At 44.4% G+C, this 24,531-nt stretch overlaps 1 long non-coding RNA gene across 3 annotated transcripts; it reads left to right on the top strand.

Moving 5' to 3' along the window:
* The first annotated feature begins 1,819 nt into the window (after window positions 1-1,819).
* LOC144273720 (uncharacterized) lies at window positions 1,820-24,083 on the top strand. Of its 3 annotated transcripts, none has more exons than XR_013347785.1 (3): window positions 1,820-1,917; window positions 19,361-19,543; window positions 23,840-24,083. It is a non-coding gene; the product is annotated as an uncharacterized LOC144273720 (long non-coding RNA). The 3 variants fall into 3 exon arrangements; XR_013347787.1 differs by lacking the exon at window positions 23,840-24,083 and adding an exon at window positions 21,804-22,793; XR_013347786.1 differs by having other exon boundaries at window positions 1,821-1,917; window positions 19,346-19,543.
* The last annotated feature ends 448 nt before the right edge of the window (window positions 24,084-24,531 follow it).

Here is a 24,531-nt window from a genome sequence, read left to right as displayed (position 1 = left end):
CCCGGAAAGTTGTTTTTGATATGACATAACTTATAAGGGTGTTTTTTTAAAGAAATAACTGTTTAAATTATCAGATTATCAGAAATATTATTTAAAATAACTAATATAGGAAAGTCATGAGTCTGTGACCTTGGGCTAGTGTGAAGACACCTCACAAGGCAATCCACCCTGACTGACAAACAGTAGAGCTGGAAACCCATGTCATTTTTACAAAGTCACTTTTTAGTTTTAAATGTATAGTAGGCATCAGTCTTAATGTTAGTTACAACTCTCTATCAACCTTATACTGTAAATAGATCAATGGCATTATCCAGTTTAATAAGCTGGGTTTCCAAACAGTGGCAAAATATAACCCTAGTTTTATTCCTAGGTAAAGCACAAAGTGACCAAAATGAAGTCAGCACAGAATCATCTCCTCTTGATTAAGGCAGCACAGAAGTGTTACAGGAGTCCTATTGTGCCTTATTTTTGTTTGGAAAGATGTTAGCAAATAGCAGCACATTTTGGGCATGGCCGGAAATACATGATAAATCACTGCCTCTAAAGTTCCATCAACAACTGACATGTTCACAGTTTGAGCATGATCTGCTGCACAGATTCTTCACAAGGAAGCGTCCCTGGCCTTTTTAACTCATATTAACCATGTATCTACTTTATGAAAGTTGGACAAAACATTGTGAAAACATAAGACATTGGCTGCCCAACCTCTGGACTGGCAAAAGCTATACTGACTCACTGGGAAAAAAAGCAAGAGAATCTTAGTACAACATATGGTCACTCAAAACACTAGTAAGGAGATAAGCATATTACAGTTGTTGGAGGGCTCTATTTAGCAGTAACAGGGCTATAGGAAAGCCAGTCAGCATTTTTTGTTTCTCTGATGAAAACTGGCCCACTCCCTGCCCCAAACCAAACTTGTCACAAATAATTGTCAACAACTTAATTTTCTGTTTTCAGCTAAGATATTGATTTTTTTTAAAAAAAATATTGAAACTGGATTCAGGATTGTTAGCAAGCATTTTTGGCAAACAAAGCTGTTAAATGACAATCTAAATGGCAACACAGTACTGCTTTCATGCTTGGCTCACTCACACCCCAGCCTGCTGGTCCAACAGCTGCAGTAGAGGAGGAGATAGGTGGAAAACTGCAGGACCCCAAAATCCACCTCTTGTGGGGCAGAGTAGCAACAGCAGCAGCAAACCCTCAGGTCCGATCACACGCCAATGGGCACCACCGCCAGCCCAATGGACCATGGTGAAGTTAACACAGCATCTGATCTCAGGGACGGGGCACCCACGGAGCCACAGCAGCTTATCCTGCCCTGCGCAGCTCCCTCCCGGATAAGATGGATCACTGCCAGCCCAGGGGAGAGACACGCTCCCCAGCTAGGGTGACCAGATGTCCTGATTTTATAGGGCCAGTCCTGATATTTGGAGCTTTGTCTTATATAGTCACCAATAACCCCCCACCGAGGGTGACCAGACAGCAAGTGTGAAAAACCAGGACAGGGGATGGGGGGTAATAGGAGCCTATATAAGAAAAAGACCCCAAAATTGGGACTGTCCCTCTAAAAGTGGGACACCTGGTCACTCTATCCCCAACCCCTTGTCCTGATTTTTCACTCATGCTATCTGGCCCAGCCAGCTCTGTGTGACTATTCCAATCCTGGCTGGCTGCCGAGGAAGTGAGTTACTTTCACTTTCATTCCTCAGCACTGCAGCCAGTCAGCCCACCCCTTCCCCTCACCCAACACAGCCCTGCCGGAGGGGAGGCAGGAGAAAGGGGTGCTCCGTGGGGGGAAGGGAGGGTGCTCCGTGGTGGGGGGGGAGAAGAATGGACGTTATGGGGGGCAACAAAGGATTCTGCAGCTGCCGAGCCTGCCTCACCTCACGCCGGGGGAGAGAGTCACACTCACAGGTGAGTTCCTTCCCCCACTCCTAGCCCCTCCCCTTCCCAGAGACCCCAGCAGCCAATCCCCCCCTCAGACTGTGCTGCATTTGGCTCTCTCTAGGACACAGCATCCCTGCTCTTACATGCTCCACTGCTTCCCATCTGTCTGGACTCCCGGCAGAGTGGTGCCCTAGACAGAGTGGTGCCCTACGCGGCTGCCTATTCTGCCTATGGATAAGGACAGCCGTGCATCAGGCCTACCTTCTCTCAAGGACACCCTGGCAGGCCACAGCCTCTGCTCAGTTCCTGACACTAGCCAGGCTTCTCTCATTGAGGGAGAGCTGAGGGCTTACTCTAGGGCCAGGTCTACACTACCACTTACTTCAGTATAACTTACACTGCTCAGGGGCAGGGCCATCCCTAGCTATTCTGGGGCCCTACACAGCCCCCCGGTGGGGTAGGGGGTGTGGGGGCCTGTCAAGGTTCCTTCCCCACTCTGAACTCTAGGGTACAGATGTGGGGACCTGCATGAAGAACCCCCCAAGCTTATTTTTACCAGCTTAGATTAAAACTTCCCCAAGGTACAGACTATTTTATCTTTTGTCCCTGGACCTTATTGCTGCCACCACCAAGCATCTAACAAAAATAACAGGGAAAGAGTCCACTTGGAAACGTCTTTCCCCCCAAAATAACCCCAAGCCCTACACCCCTTTCCTGGGGAAGGCTTGATAAAAATCCTCACCAATTTGCATAGGTGAACACAGACCAAAACCCTTGGATCTTAAGAACAATGAAAAAGCAACCAGGTTCTTAAAAGAAGAATTTTAATTGAAGAAAAAGTAAAAGAATCACCTCTGTAAAATCAGGATGGTAAATACCTTACAGGGTAATCAGATTCAAAACATAGAAAATCTCTGTAGGCAAAACCTTAAGTTACAAAAAAACACAAAAACAGGAATCTACATTCCATTCAGCACAAGTTATTGTATTAGCCATTTAAACAAAACTGAATCTAACGCATATCTAACTAGATTGCTTATTAACTCTTTACAGGAGTTCTGACCTATATTCCTGCTCCGGTCCCGGCAAAAGCCTCACACAGACAGAGAGAACCTTTGTTTCTCCCCCCAGCTCCAGCTTTGAAAGTATCTTGTCTCCTCATGGGTCATTTTGGTCAGGTGCCAGCAAGGTTATCCTAGCTTCTTAACCCTTTACCAGTGAAAGGGTTTTTCCTCTGGCCAGGAGGGATTTAAAGGTGTTTACCCATCCCTTTATATTTATGACAAGACCCAGGCCTCTGTTTGTGTGTGGGGGGATTGGCTTGGGAGGCTGTGGGGAACTTCCCCCCAGCACTCACCAGCAGCGTGGCTGGGTCTGGGTCGCTGCACTTCCCGCTGCTAGTGAGTGCAGGCCTGGCCCTGCTGCAGTCTTATGGGGAGTGGGGGCGGAGCAGGGGTGGGAAGAGGTGGGGCTGGGGCAGAGCAGAGTGGGGGCCATGGGGAAGAGGTGGGGCAGGGGCTGGAGCAGCATGCAGCTGAGCAGGACACCAGGAAATCTGTGTACTTTGCATATAGGTAGGGACGGCCCTGCTCAGGGGTGTGAATAAGTTACACCAACCAAGCACCTGTTTGGACAGTTTCTCCTGCCAACATAGCTGCTGCCTCTCGCGGAGGTGGATTTATTATGCTGATGGGAGAGCTTTCTCCTGTTGGCATAGAATGTCTGTTGGCGTAGAATGTAGAGCTACTAGCCCTAGCTCCCCAATTCTTCTTATACTTTATGGTGAAGCAGAATTATCTGCTGAGTTTTATAACACCACCTAGTATATTCCTGGTACATTCATGCCGACACTTTGTTACCTCTGTTGCCTTAAAAAATGTAATAGAACTTTTGTAATGTTCTACTTTCCCAATACTCGCACTCAACCCCTCATAGTATTTTCTGTCACCGGAGAGCATCTGAATTCTTCATAAAGAGCCTGTCTTTCCTGGGAACAATCCCTGCATTCCTGTATCAGGGGATAAATTGTTTCTTTAACCGTACATGTGTGCCATCACCCATCTTTGTGTCTATTCATTAAATATAAATTATTATTCAAACCACAGTGACCAGATAACGATCTAAATATGAGCACTTCCCTGATCCTTTCACAACTTTGAAGTAGTTCATTATCCTCTATTCTGGGGCATACTTCATAGAATATTCTTTTTCGTTTCTCCTTGGTCCACAATGCTGAGCCGTTCCTTTTAAAATCCTTTTTAAACTAAACTTTTAAATTCCTGCTTACTCAAAGGAATCCGTATCTCAATTTCTCCATTTTTAAAGATTTGTTTTGCTTTCTTAGCCACCATTTCATTGCCAGGTATCTCAGCATGAGCTGGAATCCATCCTAGTACCGTGTTCATAGCGGAGCATACTAACTCTGCTGTCAAAAACAATATTTCATTTATTAGATCACTCCTGCTTCTGAGGTACCCCTTTTAATAGCCAGTATATATTTTATAATGAATCTGAAAAGATAACAGCTGAGGTAGGCCATGCATCCTTTATCCAGTTTACTGATATTATTCCCACCAATTCAGCTGTCATAACAGCTATAAAATTAGACATTCTTTTAATTTTATTAACTCCAATCTCAAGAATGCAAAAGGCTGCTCCCACCCGTCCCGTGTTTTCATCTTGAGCTCCATCAGTATATATTCAGCAGTGGTGACTCCATTTACCATACATGTACTCATAAATTTTATCTGTCATATAGGACACCTGTTTCTTTCCGTTCATTATATAATTCTAAATCCACATCCAGAGAGACTATTTTCCAGGTATAATGTACTGCCCCATAACTATAGATTTTAATCTCTTCTTATTGTATCTAGATACATTTCATCCACTTAATTCCCAAAACTCCTCATATATTTGTACAGTATTTTTATCGCTGCAATTTCCCTTGACGTTAGCCCAAAACATCAGATCTCACATTTTCATTATGAACTTGACAGGCGTTTCTCCAGTAGCGGCCTGTATTACCCACAGCGATGTCGAAAAATAATGCACCCCGTTCAATTCATAGTGCTTGAACTTGAATTGACTCTAACTTCTGCAATCTGGATACAGCACTAAAGGTTTGACACCCATAATCTACGACTGATCTCATTAACGTTCTGTAAAGCATCCTCACCACTTTCTTATCTGCTCCCCCATGAATCCCAGCAATACTTTTCGCTCTCAGCTGAGCTGGTTTCTTTCCTTTTAACCCCTCCTGTTGCATGCGCAGCAGGGTGGGGCTGACTGAGCTTGCAGCAGCACATTAACCCTTTCTTGCCTAGTATGGGGTTTGCATATCCCTTCAGACCAGTAAGTGATTTCCATCTATATATCAAGGTTAATATGGAGCAGAACACCGTGTTTTTTTTACAACTAATGGCCCCTCCTGACCTGGGCTGGGCAGGATCTGAAGCAATAACTTAGATAGTATGTTTGTGAGAACACCTTGTTGACCGTGGAGGCACATCAGATCCAAGTATTGTTTTCACAGTTGGATGAATCTCTCTCGAATACTGTGGTTTGCCACAACAGAGCTCAATGTTGACATTGCTGCTCTTGCCAAGCAGAACATTAGGGTATGTCTGCACTACGAAATTAGGTCAAATTTATAGAAATCGGTTTTAAATATTCGAGTATGTGTGTGTCCCCACAGAAAATGCTCTAAGTGCATAAAGTACATTAACTTGGCGGAGTGCTTCCACAGTACCGAGGCAAGCGTCGACTTCCGGAGCGTTGCACTGTGCGTATCTATCCCACAGTTCCCACAGTCTCCGCTGCCCATTGGAATTCTGCGTTGAGATCCCAATGCCTGATGGGGCTAAAACATTGTCGCGGGTGGTTCTGGGTACATATCGTCAGGCCCCTTTCCCTCCCTCCCTCCATGAAAGCAGCAGCAGACAATCGTTTTGCGCCTTTTTTCTTGAGTTAACTTTGCCGACGCCATACCACGGCAAGCATGGAGCCTGCTCAGGTAACCGTCACCGTATGTCTCCTGGGTGCTGGCAGACATGGTCCTGCATTGCTACACAGCAGCATCAACCCCTTGCCTTGTGGCAGCAGATGGTACAATAGGACTGGTAGCCATCATCGTCATGTCCGAGGTGCTCCTGGCCACGTCGGCCAGGAGCGCCTGGGCAGACATGGGTGCAGGGATTACATTAGAAGTGACTTGACCAGGTCATTCTCTTTAGTCCTGCAGTCAGTCCTATTGAACCATCTTATGGTGAGTAGGCAGGCGATACGGATTGCTAGCAGTCCTATTGTACCATCTTCTGCCGAGCAGCCATGAGATGTGGATGGCTTGCAGTCCTTCTGCATCGTCTGCTGCCAGCCAAAGATGTAAAAGATAGATGGAGTGAATCAAAACAAGAAATAGACCAGATTTGTTTTGTACTCATTTGCTTCCCCCCCTACCTCGTCTAGGGGACTCATTCCTCTAGGTCACACTGCAGTCATTCACAGAGAAGGTGCAGAGAGGTAAATCTAGCCATGTATCAATCAGAGGCCAGACCAACCTGCTTGTTCCAATAAGAACAATTACTTAGGTGCACCATTTCTTATTGGAACCCTCTGTGAAGTCCTGCCTGAAATACTCATTGATGTAAAGACACCCCCTTTGTTGATTTTAATTCCCTGTAAGCCAACCCTGTAAACTATGTCGTCAGTCACCCCTCCCTCCGTCACAGCAATGGCAGACAATCGTTTCACGCCTTTTTTCTGTGCGGACGCCATACCAAGGCAAGCATGGAAGCCGCTCAGCTCGCTTTGGCAATTAGGAGCACATTAAACACCACACGCATTATCCAGCAATATATGCAGCATCAGAACCTGGCAGAGCGATACCGGGCGAGGAGGCGAAGTCAGCACGGTCACGTGAGTGATCAGGACATGGACACAGGTTTCTCTGAAAGCATGGGCCCTGCCAATGCTTGCATCATGGTGCTAATGGGGCAGGTTCATGCTGTGGAATGCCGATTCTGGGCTCAGGAAACAAGCACAGACTGGTGGGACCGCATAGTGTTGCAGGTCTGGGACAATTCCCAGTGGCTGCGAAACTTTCGCATGTGTAAGGGCACTTTCATGGAACTTTGTGACTTGCTTTCCCCTGCCCTGAAGCGCATGAATACCAAGATGAGAGCAGCCCTCACAGTTGAGAAGCGAGTGGCGATAACCCTGTGGAAGCTTGCAACGCCAGACAGCTACCAGTCAGTTGGGAATCAATTTGGAGTGGGCAAATCTACTGTGGGGGCTGCTGTGATGCAAGTAGCCCACACAATCAAAGATCTGCTGATATCAAGGGTAGTGACCCTGGGAAATGTGCAGGTCATAGTGGATGGCTTTGCTGCAATGGGATTCCCTAACTGTAGTGGGGCCATAGACAGAACCCATATCCCTATCTTGGCACCGGAACACCAAGCCGCCGAGTACATAAACCGAAAGGGGTACTTTTCAATAGTGCTGCAAGCTCTGGTGGATCACAAGGGATGTTTCACCAACATCAACGTGGGATGGCCGGGAAAGGTCATGACGCTCGCATCTTCAGGAACTCTGGTCTGTTTCAAAAGCTGCAGGAAGGGACTTTATTCCCAGACCAGAAAATAACTGTTGGGGATGTTGAAATGCCTATAGTTATCCTTGGGGACTCAGCCTAACCCTTAATGCCATGGTTCATGAAGCCGTACACAGGCAGCCTGGACAGTAGTCAGGAGCTGTTCAACTACAGGCTGAGCAAGTGCAGAATGGTGGTAGAATGTGCATTTGGACGTTTAAAAGCGCGCTGGTGCAGTTTACTGACTCAGTTAGACCTCAGCGAAACCAATATTCCCACTGTTATTACTGCTTGCTGTGCGCTCCACAATATCTGTGAGAGTAAGGGGGAGACTTTATGGCAGAGACGTTTATGGCGGGGTGGGAGGTTGAGGCAAATCGCCTGGCTGCTGGTTACGCGCAGCCAGACACCAGGGCGATTAGAAGAGCACAGGAGGGCACGGTACGCATCAGAGAAGCTTTGAAAACCAGTTTCATGACTGGCCAGGCTACGGTGTGAAAGTTCTGTTTGTTTCTCCTTGATGAAACCCCCCGCCCCTTGGTTCACTCCACTTCCCTGTAAGCTAACCATCCTCCCCTCCTCCCTTCAATCACCACTTGCAGAGGCAATAAAGTCATTGTTGCATCACATTCATGAATTCTTTATTAATTCATCATACAAATAGGGGGATAACTGCCAAGGTAGCCCAGGAGGGGTGGTGGAGGAGGGAAGGAAAATGCCACACAGCACTTTAAAAGTTTACAACTTTAAAATTTATTGAATGCCAGCTTTCTGTTTTTTGGGCAATCCTCTGTGGTGGAGTGGCTGGTTGGCCGGAGGCCCCCCCACCGCGTTCTTGGGCATCTGGGTGTGGAGGCTATGGAACTTGGGGAGGAGGGCGGTTGGTTACACAGGGGCTGTAGTGGCAGTCTGTGCTCCAGCTGCTTTACTGCAGCTCAGCCATACACTGGAGCATACTGGTTTGATCCTCCAGCAGCCTCAGCATTGAATCCTGCCTCCTCTCATCACACTGCTGCCACATTTGAGCTTCAGCCCTGTCTTCAGCCCGCCACTTACTCTCTTCAGCCCGCCACTTACTCTCTTCAGCCCGCCACCTCTCCTCCCGGTCATTTTGTGCTTTTCTGCACTCTGACATTATTTGCCTCCACGCATTTGTCTGTGCTCTGTCAGTGTGGGAGGACAGCATGAGCTCAGAGAACATTTCATCACGAGTGCGTTTTTTTTTCTTTCTAATCTTCACTAGCCTCTGGGAAGGAGAAGATCCTGTGATCATTGAAACACATGCAGCTGGTGGAGAAAAAAAAAGGGACAGTGGTATTTAAAAAGACACATTTTATAAAACAGTGGCTACACTCTTTCAGGGTAAACCTTGCTGTTAACATTACATACATAGCACATGTGCTTTCATTACAAGGTCGCATTTTGCCTCCCCCCCACCGCGTGGCTACCCCCTCAGCCCTCCCCTCTCCCCGTGGCTAACAGCGGGGAACATTTCTGTTCAGCCACAGACAAACAGCCCAGCAGGAACGGGCACCTCTGAGTGTCCCCTGAAGAAAAGCACCCTATTTCAACCAGGTGACCATAAATGATATCTCACTCTCCTGAGGATAACACAGAGAGATAAAGAACGGATGTTGTTTGAACGCCAGCAAACATACACTGCAATGCTTTGTTGTACAATGATTCCCGAGTATGTGTTACTGACCTGGAGTGGTAAAGTGTCCTACCATGGAGGACGCAATAAGGCTGCCCTCCCCAGAAACCTTTTGCAAAGGCTTTGAGAGTACATCCAGGAGAGCCGTGAATGCCAGGGCAAATTAATCCTTTCACATGCTTGCTTTTAAACCATGTATAGTATTTTAAAAGGTACACTCACCGGAGGTTCCTTCTCCATCTGCCGGGTCCAGGAGGCAGCCTTGGGTGGGTTCAGGGGGTACTGGCTCCAGGTCCAGGGTGAGAAACAGTTCCTGGTTGTCGGGAAAACCGGTTTCTCCGCTTGCTTGCTGTGAGCTATCTACAACCTCCTCCTCCTCCTCATCTTCTTTGTCCCCAAAACCTGCTTCCGTGTTGCCTCCATCTCCATTGAAGGAGTCAAACAACATGGCTGGAGTAGTGGTGGCTGAACCCCCTAAAATGGCATGCAGCTCGTCATAGAAGCGGCATGTTTGGGGCTCTGACCTAGAGCGGCCGTTTGCCTCTCTGGTTTTCTGGTAGGCTTGCCTCAGCTCCTTAAGTTTCACGCGGCACTGCTTCGGGTCCCTGTTATGGCCTCTGTCCTTCATGCCCTTGGAGATTTTGACAAAGGTTTTGGCATTTCGAAAACTGGAACGGAGTTCTGATAGCACGGATTCCTCTCCCCATACAGCGATCAGTTCCCGTACCTCCCGTTCAGTCCATGCTGGAGCTCTTTTGCAATTCTGGGACTCCATCATGGTCACCTCTGCTGATGAGCTCTGCATGGTCACCTGCAGCTTGCCACGCTGGCCGAACAGGAAATGAGATTCAAAAGTTCGCGGTTCTTTTCCTGTCTACCTGGCCAGTGCATCTGAGTTGAGAGTGCTCTCCAGAGCAGGCACAATGGAGCACTCTGGGATAGCTCCCGGAGGCCAATACCGTTGAATTGTGTCCACAGTACCCCAAATTCGACCCGGTAAGGCCGATTTAAGCGCTAATCCACTTGTCAGGGGTGGAGTAAGGAAATCGATTTTAAGAGCCCTTTAAGTCGAAATGAAAGGCTTCATCGTGTGGACGGGTGCAGGTTTACATCGATTTAACGCTGCTAAATTCGACCTAAAGTCCTAGTGTAGACCAGGGCATAGAGTGTTCTCAGTAAGTCACTAAGAAGACTATCTTGTGAGTTGCTTCATTTCAATTTATTTTCAATTCCTTCCCATATATTCAAGGGCCTCTATGTGTGCGTATGTGCACATGTCAGTTTTGGCCTGCAGACAGATTGCCATTTCCCGGCTAGCATTATCTGGTTTGATGTTGGACAGCCCTGATGTAGAGGTGAAAGACTCCATATCTACCGGTTCCCTGAGCCCTACATCAGTAGTTATTGCCACTTTTCCCAAGGTATGAGTTCAACGATCTTGTAGCCATGGCTTATGCAGATGTGTGGATGGAATCCTCCTGGTTGCACTAGGATTAACTGTGCCTGGAGCAGTTTTTGCGGCTAGTTTGTCTTGTGCAGAGGGCTGCTATTAGATATTTTTTAGTTTTTTCTTAACCGCCAAACATCTGGTTCCTTGGTGACTGGCTCCCTTTAAATCAGTGGACTGACTCTGAAATCCTGTCCTACAGTCTTAAAAGATCTTAAATGGTCTACAACCTGCATCACTTTATTGTCCACTTTCTCTAGCCATGTAAAGTAAGGAGTCTCTCTGTGTATCCACTGCCGGAGCTCACATCCATGGGATCTGGAACAAACATTTCTGTTTTTACAGGTCGCATCTTGAGAACAGTTTGCCTATTGATCTTCCTTCTGTTACATCTGCTTATGCAATCAAATAAAAGTCAAATTCTTTTCAATCAAGTTTTTGGTACATTTTTAGGTCATCTGTATCTCATTATTCTGGAACAATTTGCTCAGTGCAGTTCCCTCTGCTTTGTTTGGCCCATATTTTCTTATTCTTTTCTGTGTTGTCTGAAGCAGGGCTGTAAGATGTGTGGTTCATGAACAGGGATATAAATAATGACCATTGATTGTCAGGGCGCATCAGAGTCTTTTTCCCCAAGGACTCTGTGCTCGCATGGAAGTTTCCAAAGGAACGCTTCCCTTTGGCATGTTTCACACATTTAGATGGAATAAAATTAGAAAACAAACCTTTATTATCAGTGCAAGGTACACTGTCACTAGAACCATTAACCAGTGTATCTGTATAATATTACTTCTGTACAAGGGTCCTGAGCTCATGATCTCAACTGCTGCTGTGAGAAAGGGAGCACATTAGACATGTTTGTTATTTGCACACAATGTTCAGCTTGTGCTGTTTAAGTAGCTTATTGGAGTTCACCTAGCTAATATACTTTTAAAAAATGGCTTTACTGACTTAAAAAAGATACAAAATGTACGCAGGAGAAACATAAACTCTGGACAAGTACCTACTTCCCACCGGCAAAGTATGAAATCCTAGCTCCGCTAAAGTTAATGGCAAAACTCCAATTGACTTCAGTGGGGTCAGGATTTCACTCGAAGTATTGGGCATTTATTCCACTTCCCCTCTCCTCTCCACCCCACCACCACTCTTCTCTGTCAATATCATGTTACTCTCAGTTGCACTTGCCTTTCCATCATAGAGAAATCATTCTTGTTGCACATGAAACTCTTCAATATTGTAATTCATTTATCACCGGATGTTGTTATGAAGCAATTTCTACACTGTCATCATGCCAACCATTAAGAAATGGAATTTGAGCTTTGCTTAGCTAGTCTTTTGAAACAGGTAGTCTGATAAAGAGAGCTCCAGAATCCCTAAGGATACCTCTCTTTCTGGATATCCATTGGTAGGTTGAATACCTCCATTGCCCTTTTCTACAAATATTTCTTACAAAGCTAGGCTTAGTAATTTTCCTTCCAACAAGCTGAGCAAAAAGTAGAAGGGAAAGTAGCACTTCTAAGCCATGGCAGCTGATAATTACCTTGCTGTACATGGGGCTCTATATAACTCAGGCACTGTAAGAACTGTACTTGATTACAGTGCTTTAAGACTAGCTCAGTGCAAGAGTTCTGCTTCATTAGGGAAATAGAACTGCAGTACTTTAACGGAGCTCATTTCCATCTCCAATTTTGCTCTTGCATGGAGAGCTAAGCTACATTTGTGCCCAAACCGTTGACATCCTTTTTCCTTGGAGAGGACTACAGATAAATACACGGTGGCAGAACAAACAGCAAATATTAATAGGAGACATAGTGTGAGGTTGAGTTGAACAGGAGGACCACCTGGGGCTCCTCATGAAAGATGGAAAATGGCTGTTTGGAAAAAATTACCTGTCATTTGAATGGGTTTATTTCTTTAATCCCTGAAAGAAAACCACATCCCACAATGAAAGCGTAAAGCCTTCCTCTCCTGTGTAATAGGCCGAGAATAAGTCTGATGATGATTATTAAAGTATTAGGGCCTTTTTAATTTGGAAGCTTGGGTGTAGTGAGCCCTGTGGTTCTCCAGACAGACTCCTGCTAGGTGCTTGGGGAGGCATTAGAAATTCCAGCACAGTCTACTGAAATAAATAGGGGCTTGGGAAATGTTGGAACTTATCTTCAGTGGTTGTTTTTGTAGCTTACTGATTTCTGCCTGTGTGTGTGTTTTGCCCATTAGCAACTATTTAAATAATATATGGAGTGCTGATGTGCCAGCATTTCAAGCCCTCTACAACTTGCCTTTCAAAGATCTCTCCCCTCTCACTCCAGCCAGGATGTTCTTTGTGGGAGTCCAGTTCTGCTTCCATTGGAAGCAGGAGCAGGCCCTATGTTTCTGAAAGAAAATTCATCTTGGCATTATCAGCCCTAATTGCTGGCTTTAATTTGTTTTATATACTTAGGGCTAGATTGTGCAGCCCTTACTGTGATGAGCACTGTCTCACCCGCGTCCCCCCATTTGCTTTACTGGGATCTAGTTGCGTGGGTCAGTGCTTACCAACATGCAAAAGGGGTGCTCAGTCTAGCACTTCTTGAGCGAGCCTCAGCCCCAGGTCACCCAAACCATAAAACAGGCTACTGAGGCCAATTTTCCAATTAATTAACTACTCTGAGCTGATATTCCACATGCCAAATTTCAGCTCACATTGGATTTTCTGGAAGCCTTTTAAACCCCTTATTACAAGGGGTTTGTTTCTAAACACCATTAGCCTGATTTTCCTCTCACTTACACCAGAGTAACTCCATTCATTTCAAAGGAAGAACTTCCAATTTATACTGGTGCTAAGGGAAAGGAAACTCAAGTCCAGATCCTCAAAGGTATTTAGGCACTGAACTCCCAACAATTTCAATGGAAGTTGGATGCCTAAGTACCTTTGAAGATTGGCCTCAGACCCTAGAATCTGAAGCTGTAGGGCCTGATTCTCATTTACACTAAGGCCCCTTTATACTGCTATTTAAATTCACTTTATAAAGTGTATATAAGAACCAGGCCCTCTATGACAAAGCTCTTCGCAGAAGCTGTATTAACTAAATGTTGATGCTGCTTTTAAAATGTTGCTTTTAAACAGCTACAGCTAATTCACCTTGACTAGACAGAGGGCTCAATGCTGGGATAGCACTAAGAGGCTCTGTAGCACTGGAAATCAGGTGAGACAGAAACCTCCTCAGTGCAAACAGACCCCTAACCTATTTTTTTACATTCCTTCAAACAAGAGTGAGTTTCACTCCCAGCAGAGGCTGAGGTTGAAAATAAGATCTTTCCTATTACACTGCCCATGACCTCCTTAGATCTTGTCTCGACCATAGTGTGTGGATTGAAATAGAATATTACATCCCAAGAGGAGCTTTTGTCTTGGTTACCTTTTGAATTAATTAAGCCTTTTGGGAAGATTCGTCTGTTTCCACACTACTGTATTTCATCTACTTATTTTGTTTTTAGTTTGCATTGTACATTTGCAAATATTGTAGAGTCTCCTGTTGGAAACACAGCTTTCCTGGCCAAATTCTGCTGTGCTCCTAGATCCTCCTGCACAATGTCCACTGATTACACCTACAGCCCTACATATTCGCAAAAAGAAAAGGAGTACTTGTGGCACCTTAGAGATTAACCAATTTATTTGAGCATGAGCTTTCGTGAGCTATAGCTCACTTCATCGGTATGCATCCGATGAAGTGAGCTATAGCTCACGAAAGCTCATGCTCAAATAAATTGGTTAGTCTCTAAGGTGCCACAAGTACTCCTTTTCTTTTTGCGAATACAGACTAACACGGCTGTTACTCTGAAACCAGCCCTACATATTGCACACCTATAGCCCAGGACACAATTTGTCTTTTCACGTTAAATGTAAGTGTCAGACTGTTTTCTAGGACTGAAGACACCCAGACTTTAAGGACTACAGGGGCTGTCACATTCAAGCCCTTTTAACATATTTTTCTCTCCTCAGATGGTGAGTGGGTGAAGTATCCTGTTTCTAAGTGCTAATAGTGCACTTAAAATAGTGGATCCGCACACACTTGCAGTTCCTGTTCTCCTGAACTTGGGGCAGGAATGGGTTGGGGAGACTAGATTAGATGATCTTGGGTCTTGTGATGCAATGTTTCTACCTCCATCTGTTTAATGCCATGTTTCTTGTTCCATGACAAGTCTGTTTCCATGGCAGTGACATCTCTCTCAATGATTTTCTTATATGTCATCTGTTGTCCTTCTCTCTTTCACCAAATGGTATCCGGTCAAGGGCTTGTGTAGGAATATGTTTTTTTGACACCCATACAACATGCCCAAGCCACTTCAGCCCTCTCTCTCAAATCATTGTCTCTAAAGTCTGTTAGCCAGTCCTTTGTAACATCACCATTAGTTACTTTTTCCCACCAGTGGTCACTAAGTATTCTCTGCAAGCCTCTCAGTTGGAGTTTGTTAAGTTTCCTCTTATGGGCTTCTATCACTTGCCAAGTTTCAGGGAGCAGAGCGAGCAAGGCAAAGGTGATATTTAAGCCGCTTTTGTGCTCCCCCTATTCGGGGACCATTCAGGGGCCTGCCTGGTTCCCCAGTATAAGTTCAGAGCAGCCTCACAGCTGCTCTAATTTATGCTCTGCTTCCAATGCCCCTTGTGGGCCCTGGGGAGCTGAATACAGTGTACTCCAACCACACTCCCTCCCTAATGCTTGCCTGCCTCCTCCCTCCCACTCCCAGCTCCAACAGGGCCTCTGTGCTGTGGGGGCTGGGAAGCAGCTAGTGTAGAGTCTTTAAACCAGCTCTTGAGTGGCTGGGAAGTCCCCCTGCACTACTCTCAGGGGCCTATTTTTGCCCCCCGATTAAAGGCTCTTTTTGGTGCTGGAGTGCAGTAACAGGACCTTTAGTAAAAAGAAAAGGAGTACTTGTGGCACCTTAAAGACTAACAAATTTATTTGAGCATAAGCTTTCGTGAGCTACAGCTCACTTCATCGGACCTTTAGTGTAACCGAGAATCAGCCCTGCCCCGTTTCTCCCTACCATGTCTTGGCGGATATTATAGAAATGTGGCAATGTAAAATTCTCCAAGATCTAGGAGTCTGTCACACTCTTCAGCTGACACCACTTAATATGTTTTGTGGGGAAATCCCAGCACCTTAAAACCACCTTTAACAACAACAACAAAAAAAGTAAATGAACCGTGGCTGGGTAAATAAATCAGTGGTGAACACTTTATGGTGATAATTAAAAATTCTCAGCAAGGTGTTTGTGTTGGGACCCTGTAGCTACCAGATGATGAGTTTAAAGGTGACTGTCTCCCCCCCATAGTCACAAAGTGGATTCTGGGACAAGGGGGCTGATTCATCACCATGTGTTACTCCAGTTTTATGCAGATGAAAGGCAGTGATGTTTCACTGGTGTAAAACTGGGGTAACAGAGCACTGAATCAGGCTTTTCTATTTTTAACCATGGGAGACAGACACTGACATTTTATCTATGGAAAGGGAAATAAAATGTGCTCTGGCCCAGCAGCCTGCCAAAACCTAGCCTTTGCATTTCACATAGATTGTTAAGAGAATTAATAGCATTAGCAGCCTCCGAGGAGATATGCTGCTTTCAGATTTTCCAAGTGGGCGGGTGTTAAAGCAAGGTGGATGGTGGCAGGATTAATTTTTTTATTAAATGAAGCATTCAGCGTTCCAGCAAACAGCTTGCTACAAAGCTGAACAGTAGCTCTAGGGCTTGTGGAGTGGTGGAGGTGGTGGGGAGCCTTTGAATCACAGTCATTCTCTGCTGAGTTTACTGAAATGCGAAAGGATGACTCTTCGATTCAGCTTTCACCCACTGGGAGCCACGTCCCCTACCCCCACTCACATCTGATGTCAACTCTGCATTAAAGAATGTGTGTCAGTCGCAGGGCGAGCTCCCTGGAAATACCTTTTGGTTTTGATATCTCTTCAAACTTGAATCATGTTCAGATTTTTAAAAAATTTATTATCTGAACTCAGGTCAGTTTCACTGAATCCATGGAATATTTTACCCTGCTTTCCGCTCATCTCTGACTTGTATTAGTCGGATAAACTAACTCACTTTCCTAAATAAATATATTTTTATAGGTCATTTGGCAGCTATCACTTCTTTTTCCCTGCTCAGCATTGAAACCTTTTAATCAAAAATCATCTTACCACATGTTAAGTTGAACTGCTATATTGTTTATTAGATTGTGAACAATAAGAATACATAGCATTTATTTATAGTCTTCCATCCTAAAATACTTTACATACTGATACACAGACTATACATGAATCACTTCATCCAGTGATGATGGGGAATGTCCTGTGGGGAATGAGTTGTGACAACTGTTTAACAATACACAAGATGTACATGTACACTTCTCTAGAACAGGAAGTGAAAAAATACTTTAGCCAGCTGGAGGGAATGTAGGTAGGTAGAATATAGTTTTCCAAGCTGGAGTTTAGCTAGGAGAAGCATTTCAACCAGCCATATTCCTACTTTTGTTAAAAGCACAAACAGGGTATTCAATGAGAAGAAGTAGGCCAGACCTCAGTTTCACATCTCATCCAAAGGACAGAGCCTTGAGTGGCTCAATGCCCCTGGCCACCATGCTCAGGTAATGGATCAATTCTGATTCAGAGGAAAGAGTGGCACTTATTGGATCACCAACCTTATTGCTTGCAGAAATGTTCCTTATAAGAAGGTGGCCGCTAGGAATGGTTGATTATTGATTTATACTTAATTATATATTTACTCAGCCTGCCATTTTTGCACATAGCTAAGCTACATAATCACATGCACTCCTTCAAGTGATTGCCTATATTCACAGCTCACTAATGAGAGCGTATGTCCCATGACTTAGAGTTCAGAGACTTTGACCAGCAGTGGCCATGCAGTGCATGTGCACCTGGCAAGTCCTTGTGCTCCATGTTGAAGACATGAAAGGACAGGGTGCACCAACTGCCACTCAGTTCCTCTCACTGCCTTCTGAGACGGAGTGGCTTACTGGTTGTAGAGGCTCACTGTCCTTACCTGCAACAGCCCCTGTTTTCTCTGGTTTTGTATTGTATAGTTAGTTCTAGTATAATTAGGCTGTTTACAGTTGCCCATTAGCAATTTCTTAAGTTTTCTTCTAGATTTACCATGATTAGACTTTTGGTACCAGGATGTTGCCAAGTCTCCTGGATTCAAATACCGCCCCTCATGTGAGGGTACCATCTCTGTGAACAACATGCTCCTAAAATGCCTGTATTGCTTCAGGCATTGCACAGACTGGTAAAATGTGCAGAGCCCTTTTCCCCAGGGCTTGCAAAGACAGGGAGGCTCAACTGCAGATATATATCATGGGAAAATCCATGAGGCTGGAATCAAAACTCCAGATCATGGGTCCCCCATACATCACTAGCTCACTGACTCACAGGGCTTCACCTTCAGCCCTGGCTCCAAGATTGGCCAAACCCAACAAAAGACCATTATTAGAGAAGATACCAGGTGTGGGGAGCTCCACAGGTAGATCTCAAATGAAGATCTCCTCAAAAGGCAGACCTCCATCCTTGTGCTGCTTTTCCTTCGAGCCTTCGCAGCCCCATGCAGTTCCCACCAAAATTCACCCTCACTGTGGTGCTGAAGGCTCAGCACTGAAGTGACAGGCAGAAGAGCCATTGGGAGTAGCACCAAGACAAGCTTCCACTTTAGTTAGGAGGTTGGCCCCTTCAACCTTCCACTCTTCAACACTGGCACCATTGATTAGGCTATTCTGGCACCACAGCCTTGGGCACTGCAGACCACGGAACTGCCCACATTCTCAGCATTTGAGCCAGCACTGTTACCCAGGGATGCCACAGCATTTTCTTGGCCATTCTCCCCTCAACACCAGAGCATTTGATGTTTAAAGTGTCGATGGATCTTGTGGTCCTGCAGGAGTCAGAATCACCACTGCTCTCCACTTCCATTTCTCTAGTGGTGCTGGAACTTTCTTTGATTATGGCACTGAGTACCTTCAGGACCTCACCAATTAAGCCTAAGTTTACTGTACCACATATGGAGTGACAATGTTCTTTCTCGTCAGCTTCCTCAGTCGTATTGGACAATAGTCATGTCTTGGAGTATTCCCATATATATTCTTCCACGATGTCTCCTCTACCTTCTTTAGTCTCACAAACATGTTCTAGAGTCTCTTCTCAAGACATACTGGGACACCTACCAACCAGATCATGAATCTTGGCCATTGGGTCCGTAGCAGTCAATGTGTATGTGCCCATACTGATGACATTGGTCTGCTCAGGAGAGAGTTGATTACCAAGACAGGGACCACTAGCTTACCAAGACAAGGCCCTCCATATATAGCCACAGCCACACACCACCATTGTACCGATCTACTGCTTGGGAGTCAGTTAGTGGAACACGCACAGGGAAAATCACTTGAAGGAAAACAGAGTTACTGACCTGTATAGCAGTGGTTCTCAAACTTTTGTAGTGGTGACCCCTTTCACCTAGCAAGCCTCTGAGTGCAACCCTTCTTATAAATTCAAAACACTTTTAAATATATTTAACACCATTATAAATGCTGGAGGCAAAGCAGGGTTTGGGGTGGAGGCTGACAGCTCATGACCCCCCTCTCCCACGTAATAACCTCATGACCCCCTGAGGGGTCCCGACCCCCAGTTTGGGAACTCCTGCTGTATAGTAACTGGAGTTCTTTGAGATGTGTTGCCCATGTGTACATTTCATGACTTACCTTCCATCACTTCTACCTCAGAGCCTTTACTTCCAGAATTCTGTGGTTGAAAGGAAACTGAGTGGGCAGTTGGTGCGCTCCACCCTCATATGCCTTCATCGCAGAGCACAGAACCTCTCAGGACACATGCAAGACACGGAACTTGTGTGTGGTGCATTTGCGCCCCATTAGTGGAATGTGCATCTGACCAATATATCTTGAACTTCTGCTACTGTACAGGTAAGTAACTTTGCATTCCCATCACTGTTACAAGTATTTGTTGTGTCTTGTCTTAAATGCAATTTTAAACTCTGGGGTCGGGACTGTCTCTTCCTCTGTATTTGTGCAGTTCCCAGCACAATGGGGCATTGTTCCTTACTGGGGCTGCTGGCTGCTATTGTAATCCCAGAAAAAAATAACGTAGGTCTTCCAGCATCCAGCTTTTGCCAGGCCATTCTGCCTTGAATATCTGAAAGCTGCATTTTTGCTGGTACTCTTCCCTGATCATCCTAACTTTCAAATATTTTAGCTATCTATTTATGCAGTCCTTCTATGAAGCTCCTTCTGGGGATCTTTCTTGTGGAGAGTGCAGGAACAGAACATGCTGTACAAACACATGCAAATGCCTTATTGCCAAATCTTTTGTGCCTAGTGGTTGGCAAGTGCCAACTGACAGGTATTCACAAATATGCAAAACCAATGCGGATTCAAAATGACTGGGGTAACTGTCAGCTGCGATTGTGCTATGCTGTAGGAAATACAGCTCCTGTCAAGCACATTCAGCTGAGTAATGCTTCGCACCCAGGGTGTCCCTTTACACTTTCTCCCTGAAAGGTAAAAGGGCCTGACAGGGGTTGGTCCATTCCCATGTGCATGGGGTTGGAGACAAGAAGCCTATGGCATTCATTGCCCTGGTAAGAGCCAGTCAGAATTAATATCTCTGCACTGCAACCTCTGGGGACAAGAAATTCCAAAGGGAGTTGGGATTGAAGCAAGGGTCATAACCTCCCCTACCAGGTCCCCCTCCTAACCTGCCTGTGGAATAGACACGGTGCACTGGATAATTCACATTCCATCATGCTAATATAGTGCAGCCTGCACCTGGTGCAGTCTTAAGTGAGCACTAGGAAGCTAAGGGATTGCCCAGTGCTCCTCATGGGGCTGTGGGGCTCTGCATTGACGTTATTCAGGCCACTGCCCAGCTGGCTCAAAGGGAACAGACATATTTAAACCCTCTGGGCTTGTTTCCTGGCCCCAGTATATAAATAACTACCACTGAAGTAGCGTGTGTCATCATAACACCAGGAGAGCAGAATCTGAATGAAAAACAATGGCAACTCCCTCAGTAGCAGTTCCCCAGCACAGAGCTATCTCTCTCAGATGCTCCTTCTCTCTTAGCTAGTTCTGTTTGATCAGTTGCTAGGCAAAGGCAGGTGTGTCAGCTGAAGTAGTGGAAATTTCTATTCATCTTATAAATAGTTGAACAGCCCAGCTTGGTGAAATGTGAAACGAGCAAATATTCCATCTTATTCTTGTAGGGCAGATCAGGATTCAGTCTATAGTGCTGTCATGTCAACAGTGTCACCGCTGCTGTTCATGATGCCATGGTGCTATAAGTTATTCATGTGAACATAGCAAACAAAGGTTTAGCTTAACCAAGTGATGAACATTTCTCTACCTGCAACATTCTCCCCCTTTAGAAGCAAAAGGCTCAGAGGTCACTTAATCTATGACAGAAATCGATTGCACAGTCTTTAGGGTTAGTATGCTTTGCAAATAGAGCAATGTGTCTCTTACCAGTACTGAGTGCTTCAAGCACAGAGCTCCTTGGTAATAGAGGAAAATATCACTAAAAGCCTAATGCAACATGACTAGTTTGTTTGAAATTTGCTAGGGAAAATTGTAAATTTCCCTTATGATCATGTTTATACACTTGCCTATTAACAGGCTTTTTCTTCTGCTCATCCTAATGGTTCTTGCCTCAGTACATTGACCCTGGTTCTCTGGTGTCTTAAGACAGATCCCCATTGGAGGGTTTACTCACTGTGAGACTGTGATGAGCTTTTCATCTCTTTCTCACGGACGTAAACGTTTCTGCTCTTAAAAGGAAATGACTTAATATGCTGACTGTATTTCTGTATATCAGTCTAAAGATATGTTAAATGCTGTTTATTGTAGTTTCTCAATTCTAATTGGTTTAAAGGGTTTGTCTAACCCTGTGCTACTTACTGCCTGGAAAAGTATGTCACTGGATGACATTTCATGTACCTCAGAGAAGCATCATCATCTAGTGGTCAAAGCAGGGGGCTGTGAATGGGTATATTCTTAATTCTGCCACTAATCCTCTAGCTGCTGTGGTGGAATCTTAATGTTTTTGTCTCAAGTTTCCATGTGATATGGGGACAATAATAATAAAACTGTAAAGCACTTTGCAGTAATACTAGATGAAAGATGCTTCATAAGTACAAATTATTATTTTCCTTATGTTATTTATTATCAGGCAATCTCTTGATCTGAGAATAATCACACCTCATCCAATTGAAAGCAGAAATACTACAACAATGGGTGGCGTACACATAGCTAGATGCTACCCTCGGTGATCAAAACAACAATGATTTAGCAATATCAACTAAAAACTGCCAACCATCATAATAGTTTGGTGTGAAAAAGGAAAAGTGATCCATTTGTTTAATTTTAATTAACTGTTTTATTAGTGAATTACAAGCACCTCTGCAGCAACAGTGAAAATGTAATGTCCCAGCCCAGAGCAGCAATGTATTGTTACGGAATTGAGTTGTTGTAAGAATACATGGAGGATGGGCTAGGGAGTCTACTGTGATGAGGAAGTAAAAGATATATGTGGATGAAAAGCATACAATAAAATAGATTTTTATTTCTCTAGTGCACTCTCCTGTGCTTTGTCTCAATCTTTTGAGTCCACAGAAAAAAGCTAACTCCATCCTTTGCACATCAATTATTACACTCCATGTCAGCTCTCTAATGATCTGCTGGAGGTTGCCTAAGGATTGGAATTAATATAAACAACAACACCACTCTGCTTGGATATAGTGCTTTACACCTTCAAAGAGAGATGTTAGCATTAATTAAGCCTCACAGAACCCCTGCAAGGCAGATAAGTCTGTAGAGCAGCCAAGTGTGGTAGATGTTGGAACATGAAAACCTACAGTATGAGAGGGAAGAATAAACAATTTATAAGCACTTGTAGGTGATGAATCGTGATGGTACATCTCTAACTTGCAGCTCTCATTTACTGCTCCCCCACCCCGGCCCTTTGAAAGTTGTAGCAACATCTTGTCTCACCTATTGTACAATTTCATCTGTGCACCTAGGGCTGGATTTTGTAAACCTCATTAATTTTGCATGAATAGCCCCACTGAACTTAATGAGACTACTTGAATAAATGCTCACCAACATGAGCAGGGGTACACACACTAGTCCTTAGAAAGTGTGCCAATTAGCCACAAAGCCTTGGGACAGCATAACAATGAAATCACACTTTTATATAAAGCTACTGAAGTCCATTGCCCTTGAAACTCCTTGTTTATAACATGTCAAATGGTTAGCTACTCAGGGCAGCCAGGACTGTTGTAGAATGATAATCTGGTATAAAATAGTAAACAAGAGCTCACCCAACATACAGTTTCTGTACTTGTGATTTTAATGTTATGTTCTTTACTAGCCTGTAAACCAAGAACTGTGCTCTTCATTGCACATATTAATGACCGATGTGATATTTTTATGCGAGTGTTAATGTGGCATTGTGTTACGTTGGCTCATTTAGCCATATAAAGAAAAGTTAGTTGAAAGGTTTGCCTCATCACCTGAGATATTCCTTTGAGGAATGGTGTGCAGATTAGAGATGCTGTTTGAAATGGACCTAAATCTTGGTGAGGCTTGGAAAATGAATTGTTACAAGGAATTCAGTTTAACTATTAGGTAATATGCATCTTGCAGCAGGAAAAAGGAAATTGTAATTTCCTTAAAACTTCAAAGGAAGGAAGCTTTTTAATAAAAAGCTGATACATACCTTTGCACAACACTACGGATTTCATCTCTTTTGCCATCATGTTACCTCAGATCAAAGGAGATATGAGCTATTCCTGAGGGAAGCCCTCTGCAAGGGGCACATTTCTCCCAGGTGAATGTCACAGGTATACTGGCCCTAACAGAAATGGATACAGATATCAGGAAGCCTCCTCTCCAAGATCTGATAAGGTCATTGTGTTTCCCCAAGTTGAGCCCTTATAAATGAAGATAAGGTTATAGATCTCTTTGTAGGTGCCCTATCAGGCAGATATTGTTTGACAGAGCTGGGCCAATGCTCTAAAAATTGTCTGTGACTACTCATCTAAATTTTAAAAATAAATTCTTTAAAACATATTTGCATATCTTCTGTGTTTGTTTCAAACTAATATTCAGGAAAGTTCACAGAAATCGGCTCATTTTAAACAGACATTGAATGTGAGTATTTGCTCCAGAAATGTGCTCCTAAGAATTATATCATCCACTCCTCAGGTACCATGGGGATTAGTGTGGCATAAGATCATCCTAAATAGACAGGAACAAGCTCAAGAAAACTAACTACATGACCCATTTGTCTCACCAAGCTACTGAATACAGCTCAACTTTCAAAGATTGTTGTGTGTAGTCAAACTACCACAGACCAAGGATTAATACATTTTTAAAAAAGATATTCACTGAATAACTTTGAATAATGAATGAAGATTGCAATCTGCTCATGGACAAATTGAGAACCAAAAGAGAGGCAATAAGCATTAAAGAAATCATTTGCTAAGAATTATTTGCAGAGTTCAAATGTCTTACATCTTTTATGTGTGGTTTCCCCTGGTATCTTCCATTAGGTTTGTATTTTGTTGTATGCCATCTGAAATCTGACCATAAATGTAGCTATGCAGAGACCTTCAGAAACCTCTTTGCTAAGGGGGTGCTTAAAACCATGAAAAACCCATAGATACACCACACAGTTGTGTGTTTGCCTACTTAATCAAAACTGAGCAATCATACAAATCTCAGGTGGGGCTGGGCCAGGAAATTATTTCTTCCTTATAGGGTCTCCCTGTATACCAAGCTCCAGGCTTCCCCTTCCTTTTAGTTGTTGTTGGGGTAGCTGGTGACCTTCCACTACCCATGGCTTCCTAATGTATTTAGAGGGTGCCGGGCTGTAATTTGTGCACCTATTTCAGTAG

The sequence above is a fragment of the Eretmochelys imbricata genome, chromosome 1, assembly GCF_965152235.1.
Source record: "Eretmochelys imbricata isolate rEreImb1 chromosome 1, rEreImb1.hap1, whole genome shotgun sequence".
Lineage (NCBI taxonomy): Eukaryota > Metazoa > Chordata > Testudines > Cheloniidae > Eretmochelys > Eretmochelys imbricata.
Note: the sequence above shows the minus strand (reverse complement) of the source record. Positions and strands in the feature narration are given on the sequence as shown.